This window comes from Oncorhynchus keta, chromosome 6, assembly GCF_023373465.1.
Source record: "Oncorhynchus keta strain PuntledgeMale-10-30-2019 chromosome 6, Oket_V2, whole genome shotgun sequence".
In the NCBI taxonomy this organism is placed as follows: domain Eukaryota; kingdom Metazoa; phylum Chordata; class Actinopteri; order Salmoniformes; family Salmonidae; genus Oncorhynchus; species Oncorhynchus keta.
Window position 1 is genome coordinate 34951371 of NC_068426.1, and position 19524 is coordinate 34970894.

At 42.7% G+C, this 19524-nt stretch overlaps 1 long non-coding RNA gene across 1 annotated transcript in view; it reads right to left on the bottom strand.

The window, feature by feature from the left end:
- Positions 1-19149, bottom strand: part of LOC127930774 (uncharacterized) — a 48145-nt gene extending 28996 nt beyond the window's left edge. Inside the window, exon 1 of the long non-coding RNA XR_008139388.1 lies at positions 19025-19149. This is a non-coding gene — a long non-coding RNA (uncharacterized LOC127930774). The remainder of the gene's footprint in view (positions 1-19024) is intronic.
- Between the last annotated feature and the right edge of the window lie 375 nt (positions 19150-19524).

Here is a 19524-nt window from a genome sequence, read left to right on the forward strand (position 1 = left end):
CTCAGAACAACAGCAAAGGACCTTGTGAAGACAGGTACAAATGTATCTATATCCACAGTAAAACTTGTCCTATATCGACATAACCTGAAAGGCCGCTCAGCAAGGAAGAAGCCACTGCTCCAAAAACGCCACAAAAAAGCCAGACTACGAATTGCAACTGCACATGGGGACAAACATTGTACTTTTTGGAGAAATGTCCTCTGGTCTGATGACAAAAAATAGAACTGTTTGCCATAATGACCAACGTTATGTTTGGAGGAAAAAGGGGGAGGCTTGCATGCCAAAGAACACCATCCCAACCGTTGAATCTGACAATTAATCTTAATGGTTGTACAGTCGTCTCAAATACAACTGTGAAGGACCTCGGCGTTACTCTGGACCCTGATCTCTCTTTTGACGAACATATCAAGACTGTTTCTAGGACAGCTTTTTTAAATCTACGTAACATTGCAAAAATCAGAAACTTTCTGTCCAAAACTGATGCAGAAATATGAATCCATGCTTTTGTTACTTCTAGGTTAGACTACTGCAATGCTCTACTTTCCAGATACCCGGATAAAGCACTAAGTAAACTTCAGTTAGTGCTAAATACGGCTGCTAGAATCCTGACTAGAACCAAAAAATGTGATCACATTACTCCAGTGCTAGCCTCCCTACACTGGCTTCCTGTCAAGGCAAGGGCTGATTTCAAGGTTTTACTGCTAACCTACAAAGCATTACATGGGCTTGCTCCTACCTATCTCTCTGATTTGGTCCTGCCGTACATACCTACATGTACGCTACGGTCACAAGACGCAGGCCTCCTAATTGTCCCTAGAATTTCTAAGCAAACAGCTGGAGGCAGGGCTTTCTCCTATAGAGCTCCATTTTTATGGAATGGTCTGCCTACCCATGTGAGAGACGCAAACTCGGTCTCAACCTTTAAGTTTTTACTGAAGACTCATCTCTTCAGTGGGTCATATGATTGAGTGTAGTCTGGCCCAGGAGTGTGAAGGTGAACGGAAAGGCTCTGGAGCAACGAAGCACCCTTGCTGTCTCTGCCTGGCCGGTTCCCCTATTTCCACTGGGATTCTCTGCCTCTAACCCTATTACAGGGGCTGAGTCACTGGCTTACTAGGGCTCTTTCATACCGTCCCTAGGAGGGGTGCGTCACTTGAGTGGGTTGAGTCACTGATGTGATCTTCCTGTCTGAGTTGGCGCCCCCCCCCCCTTGAGTTGTGCCGTGGCGGAGATCTTTGTGGGCTATACTCGGCCTTGTCTCAGGATGGTAAGTTGGTGGTTGAAGATATCCCTCTAGTGGTGTGGGGCCTGTGCTTTGGCAAAGTGGGTGGGGTTATATCCTTCCTGTTTGGCCCTGTCCGGGGGTATCATCGGATAGGGCCACAGTGTCTCCTGACCCCTCCTGTCTCAGCCTCCAGTATTTATGCTGCAGTAGTTTATGTGTCGGGGGCTAGGGTCAGTTTGTTATATCTGGAGTACTTCTCCTGTCTTATCCGGTGTCCTGTGTGAATTTAAGTATGCTCTCTCTAATTCTCTCTTTCGCTCTCTCGGGGGACCTGAGCCCTAGGACCATACCTCAGGACTACCTGGCATGATGACTCCTTGCTGTCCCCAGTCCATCTGGCCGTGCTGCTGCTCCAGTTTCAACTGTTCTGCCTGCGGCTATGTAATACTGACCTGTTCACCAGACGTGCTACTTGTCCCAGACCTATTAGTTGACCATACTGGTCATTTATGAACATTTGAACATCTTGGCCATGTTCTGTTATAATCTCCACCCGGCACAGCCAGAAGAGGACTGGCCACCCCTCATAGCCTGGTTCCTCTCTAGGTTTTTTCCTAGGTTTTGGCCTTTCTAGGGAGTTTTTCCTAGCCAATGTGCTTCAACACCTACATTGCTTGCTGTTTGGGGTTTTAGGCTGGGTTTCTGTACAGCACTTTGATATATCAGCTGATGTACGAAGGGCTATATAAATACATTTGATTTGATTTGAAGCGCAGGGGTGGCAGCATCATGTTGTGGGGGTGCTTTGCTGCCGGATGGACTGGTGCACTTCACAAAATAGATGGCATCATGAGGAGGAAAATGATGTGGATATATTGAAACAACATCTCAAGACAAATGGGTCTTCCAAATGGACAATGACCCCAAGCATACTTCCAAAGTTGGGGCAAAATGGTTTAACAAGAAATGTGTGGTTGAAAAACGAGTTTGACTGACTCCAACCTAAGTGTATGCAAACTTCCGACTTCGACTGTATATTTATCTATATTGCTTTATATCACTTTATAGCTCCAGTCAACAAATATGAGGAGTTGAACTGATAGTGTCTTCTAACTCAAAATCAAGGAAACACCAACATAACGTGTTTTAATAGGGCATTGGGCCACCAATAGCCACCAGAACAGCATCAATGCACCTTGGCATAGATTCTACAAGTGTCTGGAACTCTATTGGAGGGATGTGACACCATTCTTCCACGAGAAATGACATAATTTGTTCTTTTGTTGATGGTGGTGGAAAACACTGTCTCAAGCGCAGCTCCAGAATCTCCTATAAGTATTCAATTGGGTTAAGAGCTGGTGACTGAGACAAACACACACCCTTTAAACCCCCTATGCTCCTATGAGACCCATCTTTCAAAGTCACTGAGATCTCTTCTTCTATCCATGGTAGCCAAAATCATGGACAACTGATCATTTTTATACATGACCCTAAGCATGATGGGATGTTTGCAAAAACTAAAGCAGGAAGTATCAGTGACTCACTCAATACGGAAGTGGTCAGATGATGCGGATTCTATGCTACAGGACTGTTTTGTTAGCACAGACTGGAATATGTTTCCAGGATTCATTCAATTGCATTGAGGAGTATACCACCTCAGTCACCGGCTTCATTAAAAAGTGCTTTGACGACATCGTCCCCACAGTGGCCGTACGTACATTTCCCAACCAGAAGCCATGGGTTACAGGCAACATCTGTCATTTACATTTACATTTGCATCTATATTTACATCTGTCCTGAGGTAAAGGCTAGAGCTGCATCTTTCAATGAGTGGGACACTCATCCGGATGCTATAAAGAAATCCTCTATGCCCTCAGACATGAAACAAGGCAAAGTGTCAATACAGGACTAAGATTGAATCCTACTACACTGGCTCTGACGCTGGTCGGATGTGGCAGGGCTTGAATATTATGGACTAATATGCCTGTTATGCTCGCTTAGAGGCAAGCAACACTGAAGCATGCATGAGAGCACTAGCTGTTCCCGGACGACTGTGTGATCACGCTCTCCATAGCCAATGTGAACAAGACCTTTAACCTCTTGCTCCTACCTGACACGCAGGCGTCCCATCTAGACATCTGGAAATGCAAATGCGCTACGCTAAATGCTAATAGTACTAGTTAAAACTCAAACGTTCATTAAAATACACATGCAGGGTATTGAATTAAAGCTACACTCATTGTGAATCCAGGCAACAAGTCAGATTTTTAAAATGCTTTTCGGCGAAAGCATGAGAAGCTATTATCTGATAGCATGTAACACCCCAAAAGACCCGCAGGGGACGTAAACAAAATAATTAGCATAGTCGTCGCTACACAAACCGCACAAATAAAATATAAAACATTCATTACCTTTGACCATCTTCTTTGTTGGCACTCCTAGATGTCCCATAATCACTATTGGGTCTTTTTTTCGATTAAATTGGTCCATATATAGCCTAGATATCGATCTATGAAGACTGTGTGATAAACAAAAAAAATAGCGTCTTATAACGTAACGTCATTTTTTAAAATTAAAAAAGTCGACGATAAACTTTCACAAAACACTTCGAAATACTTTTGTAATGCAACTTTAGGTATTAGTACACGTTAATAAGCGATCAAATTGATCACGAGGCGATGTATATTCTTTAGCTGTCCGTCTGGAAATAATGTCCGGGTAAATCTCAACCAAAATATCGGAGACCTGAACAAATGGCTTGTCTCTTCTTCGTTTGACCAAGAAACAAAGCCTAGGCAAATGACAAGACTGTTGACATCGTGTGGAAGCTGTAGGTATTGCAACCTCAGCCCCATTTATTGTGGTTCGCCTTTATCAATGGGTTGAAGTGGCGGATGGATATATATTTCCATTTTCAGTGATCAGATTTTCCTGCGCTTTTCGATGAAACGCACGTTCTGTTATAGTCACAGCCGTGATTTAACCAGTTTTATAAACGTCTGAGTGTTTTCTATCCACACATACTAATCATATGCATATACTATATTCCTGGCATGAGCAGCAGGGCGCTGAAATGTTGCACGATTTTTAACAGAATGTTCGAAAAAGTAGGGGGTAGGAGTAACAGGTTAAACAGGTCAACATTCACAAATCCGCGGGCCAGATGGATCACCAGGAAGTGTACTCAAAGAATGTACTCACAGATCCGGTACCTCTCGTGACATGAAACATTATTTTTACTCATCTCTCCTACTGGCCAGACTGATTACCAGGATGTGTACTCAAAGCATGCGCTGACCAACTGGCAAGTGTCTTCACTGATATTTTTAACCTCTCCCTGACTGAGTCTGTAATATATACATGTTTCAAACAGACCACCAAAGTCTCTGTGCCAAAGAACACTTAGGTAACCTGCCTAAATGACTACCGACCCGTAGCACTCACGTCTGTAGCCATGAAATGCTTTGAAAGGCTGGTCATGGCTCACATCAACACCATCATGTCCGGAAACACTAGACCCACTCCAATTTGCACACTGCCCCAACAGATCCAAAGATGACGCAATCTCAATTGCACTCCACACTGCCCTTTCCCACCTGGACATAAGGAACACCTATGTGAGAATGCTGTTCATTGACTACAGCTCAGTGTTCAACACCATAGTGCCCACAAATCTTATCACCAAGCTAAAGACCCTGGGACTAAACACCTCCCTCTGCAACTGGATCATGAAATTCCTGACGGGCCGCCCCCAGGTGGTAAGGGTAGGCACACTGATCCTCAACACTGGGGCCGAGAGTTTCAAGTTCCTTGGTGTCCATATCACCAACAAACTATCATGTTCCAAACACACCAAGACAGCTGTGTAGAGGGCACGACAAAACCTATTCTCCCTCAGGAGACTGAAAATATTTGGCACGGGTCCCCCAGATTCTCACAAAGTTCTACAGCTGCAGCATCGAGAGCATCCTGACCCGTTGCATCACCACCTGGTATGGCAACTGCTCGGCATCTGACTGTAAAACGCAACAGAGGGTAGTGCGTACGTCCCAGTACATCACTGGGGCCAAGCTTCCTGACATCCAGAACTTATATACTAGGCGGTGTTAGAGGAAGGCCCAAAAAATAGTCAAAGACTCCAGTCACCCAAGTCATAGACTGTTTTCTATGCTACCACATGGCAAGTGGTACAGGAGCGCCAAGTCTAGGACCAAAAGACTCCTTAACAACTTGAGACTGCTGAACAATTAATCAAATAGCTACACGGACTATTTACTATTTACATTGCCACCCCCACCCCCTTTACACTGCTGCTACTTGCTGTTTATCATCTGTGCATCTTCACTTTACAAAATACCTTAACTAACCTGTACCCTCGCACATTGACTCGGTACCGGTACCCCTTGAACTGCAGTCTAAAAGGAAAAGGAGAAGGTCCAGATGCTCTGCTAGCTTTGGTGCTAGCTTTGGTGCTAGCTTTGGTGCTAGCTTTGGTGCTAGCTTTGGTGCTAGCTTTGGTGCTAGCTTTGGTGCTAGCTTAGCTACAGTGTTTAATTTGAGCCGGAACAGGATCCGGCACCTCTCAGTTTTGAACTGTTTCGTTCGGGAACCCATTTGCCAGGATCCGTACCACTCATGACATGAAACATTATTTTCACTGTTTGCAATGTAAAAAATATTATAAAAGCAATCAGAATAAATTAAAGTTAATCCTCTGTAATTCTCCTGGCTGCACATGTAATTTGAAAACAGTGCCTGATATTCTAAGAAATTGACTCGTTTTGGGCTGGCCCGGGTTTATACTTTGCGTTACATAGACCAACGTGTGGCCATTGCTGTGGTGAGAGAGAAGTGTGCCTGTATCTCTCACAGAACTAGAACGAGATTCACTTTCTATGATCTCTCTCCCTGCTCTGATAGACATGATCATGCAGCTCTCATCTCTCCAGCTTTGCATTTAATCATTTATTTCCTGATAGAATCATAACCATGGGAAGGGTGCTGGAGGTATTGCAACCCTTCTGATAAATTGAATACATTTGCCAACGTTATAGAATTACTGCTGTCAGCCAAAACAGGCCTTTTGCGATATTTCAAATACAATCGCGGGAAAAAACAGATCCTGCTGAGAAGAGAAGACTAATATGTCTGTAGGCTACCAAGTTACCAACTTCCAAATAGACCTATTGAGCGAACAGAATTGTTTAACAAAGTATAGCAAGAGAGAGATAAGCTTTTGTCACAAGCGCATGGGCCATCGCCGGTGAGTGAGTTGCGCATCATTGGGTAAGTCAGTGAAACGAAAGCTTTATAATGACTATAATTTCCTCCTCGTGTTGTAAAACACGTGTCTCCACACACCTAGGCCTGGGCTATTGATGGATTCTAGACAGGATCGTTTTCATTGATCTCAGATCTTCAGCTGGTCAGTGTTAAAGCGTAGCCTGTCACTTCCATCATTTGTGAGGTATAAAAATAATATTCTGCCTAAGTCTCCAGTCATCTAAAATGATTTGTATGAAATGCGTTAATAAAGGACCATTATTTCCCGGACACTAAGCCTCTAAAAATGTCCCCATGTGTGCAGCTTCTGCAAGCACCTCTCTCTTCTCTGCCGCTCTATGCCAGTATACAAAAACAATGATAATTTATACAATGCTTTATTACCTCAGAGCTCCCCAGGTCCCCCCTCACTTTTTGTTCCGGTACCTCCCAATGTAAAAATGTAGCACTGGCTAGCTAGCTAACGTTAGCCTAGCTAAAATAGCCAACCCAACATGCGCATTCATCAGTATCATTCGGTATAAAATTACTTAAAACAAATATCATCTCATCACCAATAGTTCACTAGTTCCACAACAACACTGAAATGCTTTAATGAAATGTTCATGAACTTTTACTCGTTTTAAACTTTCAAAACATGTACATATTGGAGTGCTGGACAATATAACTATGTCCCCTCAGCCATAAAGAGAAAGAGAGAGCGCATAGTGCATGCTGCTAAACTGTTACTGCAGACCAAAGCAATACATCGCAGACCAATGAAAAGGGAAAGAGTGGAGAAATTGTAAATTACAAGCCGTGCCCAACTATTTTTCCCTTTACCACTAACGGGGTGACTTCCTCTGGGGACCGGGTGCAATCAAAAGTGTATTTGGCGGCAGGGGGATCCAATCATAAAATGATGAACTGAGTCGGTGTGGTGCAAAGCCAATTTTTTCCCAATCAATCAAACTCATCATGGCATATTATTGGGAGGTTCAAATGGAACTATTGGGGATGGGTGGGGGGCGTGTTATGACCCCCGCAAGTTAGCACATGCTTCTACATGTCGTTATTCAGTTGCGTTAACTGTGATAATGGCTGGAGTCATTTCTGCTTGTTTTTGTTGTTCTTCAAAAAACATTTTACAGCTTTTCAATTGTTTTAGAAATGCAGTAAATCTCTCAAGTCTCAAAACATTCCTTGGAGGGGAAAAAAATCATTGGAGGGGGAGTAATAGTTGAACATGTATCTAACTTGAATATGGTTCAATACGGATCACTTCAAATAGATTTATTGGAATACATTAGGGCAAGTACAAATTAACAGTCAAAACAGTTATTCAATACAATGCATTGTAGTTTAAGACAATTTTCAATGTTATTTGTGATACAATTTGCCGATTTCCCATAACCACCCATGACTGGTTCTTGGTACCCCCTTGGCCACCGCATAAACAACAGAATAGCCTCTGTTGTTATTCGCCTTCTTCACCACATCCCCTCATTTTAAGTAGAAGAGAGAAAGTAGGGACACAAATACAGGAGATGAGAGAGAGAGAGCGAGAGAGAGAGAGAGAGAGAGAGAGAGAGAGAGAGAGAGAGAGAGAGCAGAGCAGAGGTCAGGATCAGATGAGCTCCTGCATTTTTCAGCATTTTCTTAAAAAAAGAGATTAGGAGTTAGATAAACTTGGATTTTTTGTCAGGAACACATACTGGATTCTACCCTCTACAACATAACCCCTACTTCAAATCAAAATGTAAAACATACAACCTGATTTTGGACGGAATTACGGAATCACCTGGAAGGTTCACAACTACCAAGATGTATTACTCGAAACAGCAAATTCTCTGGAAAACAACAGAAACCTGAAAACACCATCCAACCTGGAACTGAGTGAGTAGTGTTTAGTCTGAAACTATATTTTATTTCCAAAAGCCAAGAAGAAAAATACACAACATTACTTTATAAGGACTGAATTCTAACATAATTCTGCCAAGCTTGATACAGCTTCAACTAGCTCTGACGTGTCAAGTGAGAGGTGTCAAAGCCCATTAGCCCAACAATGGCAGGAGAGTCACACAGTCTACCCCAACCAAATGGAGAGGCCTTAGAAGCTTCCTCCCGCTGTTCAGAGGTAATTAAAATATAGTACCCTGTGCATGTAAAGAATGATAAGGTAAGAAAAGATTACAAAATGAAGCTCCTTATGGAAAATCAAGAGACACTTTTTGCCGACAATTACAAAAATGGGAACATCAGCAACCTTATCTTCCACACAAACCATGCCCTGGCATGGCACATAGCTATATTAGCACACTACCCCTTTGTTAAGAGAGGGGGGGTTAACGAGGGGTGGAAACTCAGAATACTTGACAACGAGGACTCTGAGTCAGCTAATATAAACCTCTATAAGTCCAGAACAGTGATGGTACAGGGTAACCCCAAACAGTTTCAGCTGGACTTTCACCAAATTAAAGAATCAGCCCAGCAGAAGAAGCTCTTCCTTGATAAAGATACCCCCACCCGAGCAGGTCAGACCAAACCTCTTCATTATGTAACACCACAGACGAGCAACCCCCAGCGGAGAGTCAACCTCCCAGCACAGATTACTACTCCCTCATTGAAATGAAGGATATATTCACCCAGCTGGAGGTAAGGTAGGTGGAGCTGGAACAGCAGGTGATTACACTTCAGTCAGCACAGACCCAGACAACAGTCCAGCACAACAACACCCCCTTAACCAGACCCGGAATGCTGGAGATGGAGAGAGACATATCTGCACTCTGGACAGTGGTGAGACAACTTCAACAGGAGAAAGAGTAGGATCAGGAGAAGAACAGAGCACTAGAGGAGAGGATCAGACTGCTGGAGGAGAGGTTGAGGGGGATGGAGGAGAGCGTGAGGGGGACGGAGGAGAGGTTGAGGGGGACGGCGTGTGACAGAGAACAACCCACTAGAGAGGTGGCCACCCCCACAGAGAAGCCAGCAGAACAGCCCACCTCAGCACCCGACAAAAGTCTCGACACCACAGCAGAACAGTCCACACCAGACCCTGACCATAGAGTCGACGTCACAGCAGAACAGACAAATGAAGAACCCCAAGCCCAGCGGCTCTCACCCCCTCTGAGCACCCATGGTAGGTACACCTATAGCTCATCTCTTGGCAGTAGTACTGTAGACTACTTTATCACTGACCTCAACGCAGTCTCTCAGAGCGTTCACAGTCAGCCCACTGACACCCCTATCAGACCACAGCAAAATCACAGTCTACTTCAACAGAGCAATACTCAATCATGAGACATCAAAGCCAAAGGAACTGAGTAACATTAAGAAATGCTATAGATGGAGGAATGCAGTTTGGAAACCTACCAAAAAACAATTAGGCAACAACAAATTCAATCCATTTTAGACAATTTCCTGGGTAAAATGTTCCACTGTAATAGTGATGGTGTAAACTTAATTGACAACCAAACAAACCAAAACAAAGGCAAATTCTTCTCATGCTTTGTTGATTTCAAAAAAGCCTTCGACTCAATTTCGCATGAGGGTCTGCAATACAAACTGATGGAAAGTGGTGTTGGGGGTAAAACATACGACATTATAAAATCCATGTACACAAACAGCAAGTGTGCAGTTAAAATTGGCAAAAAACACACACATTTCTTCACACAGGGTCATGGGGTGAGACAGGGATGCAGCTTAAGCCCCACCCTCTTCAACATATATATCAACGAATTGGCGCGGGCACTAGAAAAGTTTGCAGCACCCGGCCTCACCCTACTAGAATCCGAAGTCAAATGTCTGCTGTTTGCTGATGATCTGGTGCTTCTGTCACCAACCAAAGAGGGCCTACAGCAGCACCTAGATCTTATGCACAGATTCTGTCAGACCTGGGCCCTGACAGTAAATCACAGTAAGACCAAAATAATGGTGTTCCAAAAAAGGTCCAGTCACCAGGACCACAAATACAAATTCCATTGTTGCCCTAGAGCACACAAAAAACTATACATACCTTGGCCTAAACATCAGCGCCACAGGTAACTTCCACAAAGCTGTGAACGATCTGAGAGACAAGGCAAGAAGGGCATTCTATGCCATCAAAAGGAACATAAATTTCAACATACCAATTAGGATTTGGCTAAAAATACTTGAATCAGTCATAGAGCCCATTGCCCTTTATGGTTGTAAGGTCTGGGGTCCGCTCACCAACCAAGACTTCACAAAATGGGACAAACACCAAATTGAGACTCTGCACGCAGAATTCTGCAAAAATATCCTCAGTGTACAACGTAGAACACCAAATAATGCATGCAGAGCAGAATTAGGCCGATACCCACTAATTATCAAAATCCAGAAAAGAGATGTTAAATTCTATAACCACTTAAAAGGAAGTGAATCCCAAACCTTCCACAACAAAGCCATCACCTACAGAGAGATGAACCTGGAGAAGAGTCCCCTAAGCAAGCTGGTCCTGGGGCTCTGTTCACAAACACAAACACACCCTACAGAGCCCCAGAACAACAGCACAATTAGACCCAACCAAATCATGACAAAACAAAAAGATAATTACTTGACAAATTGGAAAGAATTAACAAAAAAACAGAGCAAACTAGAATGCTATTTGGCCCTACACAGAGAGTACACAGCGGCAGAATACCTGACCACTGTGACTGACCCAAAATTAAGGAAAGCTTTGACTATGTACAGACTATGTACAGTGAGCATAGCCTTGCTATTGAGAAAGGCCGCCGTAGGCAGACATGGCTCTCAAGAGAAGACAGGCTATGTGCTCACTGCCCACAAAATGAGGTGGAAACTGAGCTGCACTTCCTAACCTCTTGCCCAATGTATGACCATATTAGAGAGACATATTTCCCTCAGATTACACAGATCCACAAAGAATTCGAAAATAAATCAAATTTTCAAAAACTCCCATATCTACTGGGTGGAAGAGAGAGAGAGAGAGAGAGAGAGAGAGAGAGAGAGAGAGAGAGAGAGAGAGAGAGAGAGAGAGAGAGAGAGAGAGTAGCTGGGCAGGAGGGGAATCCTGTAGACTGTGGTGATCAGAGATAAGGGAGAGAGAGGGAGTACAATAGTTCAATCAATACCTGGCAGATTGACAGAGGGAAGGAAAGGAATGAAAGACAGATATGCTCAGTGGGCTAGCTGTCAGTCAACATGGAGAGGAGTGAGAGATGGAGGGGGAGAAAGGAAAGAGAGAGAGTGAGGAAGGAAGAAGAGAAGGAAAGTCAGTGGAGAGAGAGAGTGACGAGGAAGGAAGAAAGGAGAAAGAGAAGAGAAAGAAATGGATGGTCAGGAGGACGAAAGAGTGAGAGAGTGATGAGTGATGAAAAGGGAGGAGTGTGAGGGACAGAGTGGTAGGTGGTATAATGGAAGACTGGTAATTGTAGAGGAATTTACTAAGTTAGGTCCTCAACATTCCCCTCTTGCCTCTCTGCTTTCCTCACTACGACTTCAGTGTGTGTGTGTGTGTTATATAATAAATATTGTACATTTGTATACAGGCTCCAGGGATTATAAAAGCGTTCCCTAGTCCTCTTTACCTAGTCCTCTTTACCTAGTCCTCTTTAACTAGTCCTCTTTAACTAGTCCTCTTTACCTAGTCCTCTTTACCTAGTGCCCTTTACCTAGTCCCCTTTACCTAGTCCCCTTTACCTAATCCCCTTTATCTAATCCCCTTTACCTAGTCCTCTTTACCTAGTCCTCTTTACCTAGTCCTCTTGAGGAAACTCAGAGGCAGAAGGTCAGGGTCCTGTCATGCATGTGACACCTGTAGGTGTGCATTCATGCATGCATGCAGTGCACTGTACTGTATGGAGCTGTATGAATGTACAGTGGGAGGGGTTTCATCACACACGCGCACAGACATGCGCACACACACGCGTACACACACGCACACACACACACTAGGATGTCATGTAGAGTGATTCTGCCATGGATAGGGGTGGTTTCTTTGAACAATTGTGTATATCCTGTTCTATCTCAAGGCTTTTTCACATTCTGGGATTCTATTTCCTACCTTCAATCCTGGCCTCCATTTCAGATGCAATGTGTTTGGCTCTACAGATAACTCATTCAGAAGACAACAATACAAGACAACAATGCAAGTGTGGAGGAAACTCAAGTTACCAATATGTATTTTCCTTCTAGAGCCAAATCTATCAAAAGGGAAGAGTAGTATCTCTTTATAAAGCAGTTTTCAAGAAGATATTCTCGTTCCAATGGAAATTAATCTATTAATCGTTCAATCTTTCTATACTGCCATGACTGGGAACTGTGACATGTACAGCATGTCTCTCTGGTCAAACTCAGATCTGTTTCTGCATACAGCCTCAGTCTCATAATCGAATCACTGAATCATAAGATGATTTTTCCAGCGACTACACAAAGAAACCTCAGAGATGGAGAGAGAGAGAGATGTCAGTGGTCTGGCAATGCAGTCACACACGCCTCGGCTATTAGTGATGATGATGAGGGCATCTACAGTACATTACATGTTGAGCCTAAGGTCTTACAGACATGTCCACCTTCTGGGCTCTGTGTGTATCTGGCATGCGTCTGGCGTGCGTGTGCATATGAATCCCGTTGTTTGGGTGGTTTGGTTCATCTGCCCCCTGTTTTTTGGTAGGGTACATTCCCGGTATACATCACAACTGATTCAATAAAATAACGGATAAAATACAAAGTTTTGCTTTGCTTTTGCCAAGAAATTATGGAATCAGATAAGTCATGCACTGCCAATATTTGATAGTACAAGGTAAAGACCATGAAGTAGAATAAAGTCGGATAATGTTGCTGATGGGATAAGATAATCCATAAATTAAAGTTAGTTACTGCCAACATTCCGAGCTTGACTGCACCAAGAACTTTCCAGTTTGACTGCCAACAAACAAACAAACAAACAAACAAACGCACCCACACACAAACACACTCCATTTCTTTACAAGTAAACTCTGATAACAAATGTATACTTAGTGGATAGTTTGTAGAGCAAATCTCTAGATGCTTCTCGGAGAATTTTCATACTAAGTTTAATTCTGTCCAAATCGATCTGGGTTTAGACCAATACTTCCACAAAGTTTCCAATAATGTACTGTTGAAATATATATGCCATTTAGCAGACGCTTTTATCCAAAGCGACTTACAGTCATGTGTGCATACATTCTACGTATGGGTGGTCCCGGGAATCGAACCCACTACCCTGGCGTTACAAGCGCCATGCTCTACCAACTGTGCTACAGAAGGACCATGAAATGAACACATCCAATAGTTTCAGGTGAAAGCCGTGGCTGCAATGTGATGGATTATTGTTATTTGGGTAAATTGCAGATCAGTGTGATTGCTGTTTTGGTGGTTTCAAATTAGTCCATCTTTAAAAGGGGCAATATGCAGTTGCTACATGTATAATTGAACTTATAGTGGCTTGCAAAAGTATTCACCCCTTGGCATTTTTCCTATTATGTTGCATTAAATTGATGTTTATTTGCATTTCATGTAATGGGCATACACAAAATAGTCAAATTTGGTGAAGTGAAATGAAAAAAATAACTTTAAAAAAAAAGTTTAAAAAAAAGGAAAAGTGGTGTGTGGGTATGTATTCAACCAATTACCTTCAAAGTCACATCATTTGTTAAATAAAGTCCACCTGTGTGCAATCTACGTGTCACATGATCTGTCACATGATCTCAGTAAATATACTCCTGTTCTGAAAGGCGCCAGAGTCTGCAACACCACTAAGCAAGGGGCACCACCAAGCAAGAGGCACTATGAAGACAAAGGAGCTCTCCAAACAGGTTAGGGACAAAGTTGTGGAGAAGTACAGATCAGGGTATGGTTATAAAAAATATCCCACGGAGCACCATTAAATCCATTGTTAAAAAAGGGAAAGAATATGCCACCATAACAAACCTGCCAAGAGAGGGCCGCCCACCAAAACTCACGGACCAGGCAAGGAGGGCATTAATCAAAGAGGCAACAAAGAGACCAAAGACAACCCAGAAGGAGCTACAAAGCTCCACAGCGGAGATTGGAGTATCTGTCCATAGGACCACTTTAAGCCGTACACTCCACAGAGTTGGGATTTACGGAAGAGTGGCCAGAAAAAAAGCCATTGCTTAGAGAAAAAAATAAGAAAACACCAAAAGGCATGTAGGGGACTCCCCAAACATATGGAAGAATGAAATTGAGCTTTTTGGCCATCAAGGAAAATGCTATGTCTGGCGCAAACCCAACACCTCCCATCACCCCGAGAACACCATCCCCACAGTGAAGCATGGTGGTGGTAGCATCATGATGTGGGGATGTTTTTCATCGGCAGGGACTGGGAAACTGGTCAGAATTGAAGGAATGATGGATGGCGCTAAATACAGGGAAATTCTTGAAGGAAATCTGCTTCAGTCTTCCAGAGATTTGAGACTGGGATGGAGGTTTACCTTCCAGCAGGAGAATGACCCTATTCATACTGCTAAATCAACACTTGAGTGGATTAAGGGGAAACATTTAAATGTCTTGGAATGGCATAGTCAAAGCCCAGACATCAATCCAATTGAGGTATGTGGGGTATGGATGTGGTATGGATTAAAGATTGCTGTACAGCGGAACCCATCCAACTTGAAGGAGCTGGAGCAGTTTGCCTTGAAGAATGGGCAAAAACCCCTGTACAGCGGAACCCATCCAACTTGAAGGAGCTGGAGCAGTTTGCCTTGAAGAATGGGCAAAAACCCCTGTGGCTAGATGTGCCAAGCTTATAGAAGACATACCCCTAGAGACTTGCAACATTAATTACTGCAAAAGGTGGCTCTACAAAGTATTGACCTTTGGGCGATGAATAGTTATGCATGCTCAAGTTTTCTGTTTTGTTTTGTCTCAATTCTTGTTTGTTTCACAAGAAAAAATATTTGGCATCTTCACAGCATGTTGTGTAAATCGAATGATACAAACCCCCACCAAAATCTATTTTAATTCCAGGTTGTAAGGCAACAAAATAGGAAAAATGCCAAGGGGGGTGAATACTTTCGCAAGCCACTGTATAAATGCATGATATGTATCCAATGATTTTTTGAAGAATATAACTTATAAACACGCCATGAGCTTGGTTCAACCATCGTAACCCATCAGAACCCCAAATATAAGCTTGTTTTACTCCGATGTTATTAAACAAAGTAAATGTAAACAAACACTGCCTCAAAACATGGTTAAAACTATCATTGTAATACTTTGGATGGTCAGTCCTTGCATCCACAGCTCTATCTATGAATTTGAGGGTGATTACATTTTTCCAGTCCCATTTCATGGGCGGGGAGTCGGATTTGTTATTATTTCAATTGCAGATGGGCCTTTTAAAGGACCCATCGAACGTCTCTGTAGGGACATTATTAATTGGCCTGTTCATCAGCAGAACGCCTTAATCTATCCTCCCCCTGAGTTGAGGGGCTGAGGCGATTAAAGGTGGAATATAAAGTAAAGATGACATATTAAACAGGTCTATAATGGAGAACATTTAAATGAGACTACACGGGGGAGACGAGGGGTCTGTCTCAAAGACTACTCAAATCCTCCACTTCAGACACTGAGACTCATCAAAGACTCAAAGTTAATACACGCACGCACGCACGCACACACACGTGCGCACACCCACATATACAGTATATACGCAAGACACGCACACACACATACACTACATTGCCAATAGTATTTGGACACCCCTTCAAAAACGAGTGGATTTGGCTCTTTAAGCCACCTTACGAGGCTGCTTAGGGGAGGAAGGCTCATTTTAATGGCCGAAACAGTGCAAATGGAATGGCATCACACACCTGGAAACTATGCATTTGATACCATTCCACTGATTCCGCTCAAATGGCCACCCAGACTATTTACATTGACCCCCCTTTGTTTTTACACTGCTACTACTCGCTGTTTATTATCTATGCATGGTCACTTTACAAATTACCTCGACTAACCTGTACCCCCGCACATAGACTCGGTGCCCCATGAATATAGCCTCGTTGTTGTTATGTCATTTTTGATCTTTTTTTTGTTGCTTAGGTTTATTTAGGAAATATTTTCCTAACTCTATTTCTTGAATTGCACTGTTGGTTAAGGGCTTGTAAGTCAGCATTTCACGGTAAGGTCTACCTACACCTGTTGTATTCGGCACGTGACAAATAACATTTGATTTGATATGATTTGAGTCATTACCACACGCCTGTTCTCCCCATCTAAGGTGCCACAAACGTCCTGTGTAAGCCACACCCATTGTTGAAAGGTGAATAGAATTGAGCACACAGGCATGCAATCTCCATAGACAAACATTGCCAGTAGAATGGACCGTACTAAAGAGCTCAGTGACTTTCAACGGGACACCGTCTTGAATGCCACCTTTCGAACAAGTCAGTTCTTTAAATGTCTGCCCTACTAGAGCTATTCCAGTCAACTGTAAGTGCAGTTATTGTGAAGTGGAAATGTATAGGAGCAACAATGGCTCATCCCCAAAGCGGTAGGCCACACAAGCTCACAGAACGAGGCCGCTGAGTGCTGAAGCGTGTAGCGCGTAAAAATCGTCTGTTCTCGGTTGCAACACGCACCCACTGGATGCAACCTCAGCACAAGAACTGTTTGTCGGGAGCTTAATGAAATGGGTTTCCATAACCGAGCAGCCGCACACAAGCATAAGATCACCATGCGCAATGCCAAGCATCGGCTGTAAAGCTCGCCACTATTGGACTCTGGAGTGATGCATCACCATCTGGCAGTCCAACGGACGAATCAGGGTTTGGCGGATGCCTGGACAACGCTACCTGCCCCAACGCATAGTGCCAACTGTAAATGCTCTTGTGGCTGACTGTAAATGCTCTTGGCTGACTGTAAATGCTCTTGTGGCAGGCGTCCACATACTTCAAGTAGTTTTTGGGGGTATCTAAACTTAACTTTACTATTTATATTTTTGACAACTTTTACTTTTACTTCACTACATTCCGAAATAAAATCATGTACTTTTAACTCCATACATTTTCCCTGACACCCAAAGTACTTGTTACATTTTGAATGCTTAGAAGGACAGGAAAATGTGTAATGGCCGGGGTGTAGTGGAGGAAGAAGTCAGGCGCAGGAAACAGAGAGTTTTAATTCACCACACTGGTGAAACCTACGCCAACCCAAACAAATGCCCCAAAACATGGGGAACTAAACAGTCCAGAAAATACACACATACACGGACGACTATGACCTACAGTCTTAATAATAATCCCGCACACCCAGTAGGCGGGCCGGCTGGATAATAAAGCCCCACCAATAAACATAATTAAACACAGGTGTAACTAATAAACAGACAAGGGGGATAAAAGGATCAGTGGCAGCTAGTAGGCCGGTGACGAAGAGCGCACAGCGCCACCCGAACAGGAAGGTGAGGAGTCGTGACAAAATGGTCCAATTCACGCACTAATGAAGAGAACATCACTAGTCATTCCTGCTGCCTCACCAAACACAAATGTTTTGTTTGTAAATTATGTTGTAGTCTGGCTATCCGTTTAAAAAAAAATAAAAAAATAGTGTCATCTGGTTTGCTTAGAATAAAATGTGTACTTTTGTACTTTTACATTATGTGTAATTATTTGCTATGAAATTTACTTTTGATGCTTAAGTATATTTAAAACCAAATACCTTTAGACATTTACTCAAGTAGTATTTTACTGGGTGACTTTCACTTTTACTTGAGTATCTTTACTTTTACTCAAGTATGACAATTGGGTACTTTTTCCACCACTGGTAGTAACCAAAAAAGTGTTAAACAAATCAAAATATATTTCCTATAAAGAGAATCATCAAAGTAGCCACCCTTTGCCTTGATGACAGCTTTGCACACCTTTGGCATTCTCTCTACTACTTTGCTAATTTGAAGAATCTCAAATATAAAACACAACACTTTTTTTGTTACTACATGATTTCATATGTGTTATTTTGTAGTTTTGATGTCCTCACTAGTATTCTACAATGTAGAAAATGTTTTTTAAAAAATAAAGGAAAACCCTTTTTAGAAAATAACAACTTCTCAGGCAGGAATTTTGCTGGGACTGTCTGGGAGTGGTCTAATTGGGGAGGGGAAAACTGAAAAATATCTGTTATTGGCACAGAGGTTTGAACCTCTATTTCTTATTGGTCTTTTAACTAATTTACCACTGGTGATCAGTTCCACTATAAGGGCATTATCATAATGTTTACAATTTCACAATATTACTCCAACCTCATAGTGTAGAAATATATATAAAACACAAGAAAATCACATTTTTGACTGCACTGGGCCTTTAAGAAGACCCATCAAATTGTGTTTCCCCCCTTTCTTTAAGTTAATCTCCTGAAAAGGATGTAGAACAATGAATAGGCTTTTCCTCCTGCCCAGTCAAGCATGAACTTCTGCACAGAGACTGTTTTTCCAATGCCGGTGACTCCCTTTGTCAGCACAGTTCTGATGGTCTTGTCTTGTCGAGGTAAGGGTTTAAATATCATTTTAATTAGTACCTGTGTCGCTGGTTTCTTTGATGCTGTCTCACTTGATGTTGACCTCGCCACTTTCACCCTCTGTAATGCAGAGCTCTGTGTAGATCTTCTTTAAAAGGGTTGGGTTTCCTTGCTCAGCTCCTCTCTCAAACACATACTGAAACTCCTTCAAGAAAGTTTGGAACTTTAGTTGACAGATCATGGCCAAGTCATTTGAGTGACCAAACAATGCATAAAACATTAATCAAATCAAATCAAATGTTATTTTTCACATGGGCCGAATACAACAGGTGCAGACCTTACAGTGAAATGCTTACTTACAAACCCTTAACCAACAATGCAGTTTTTTTTCAGCTCATCCCTCACAAAAGTTACATCATCCTCAAGTGACTGAAACAGTTCAAAGGAATTACAAATTAAAAGGCTGTTTTAATTGCATTTTTAAAAACTGTAAAATCGTTTTTAAAAATGTACATGTTTAATTGCGTAGCTCACCCTGAATATTGAGGACAGGTCCACTG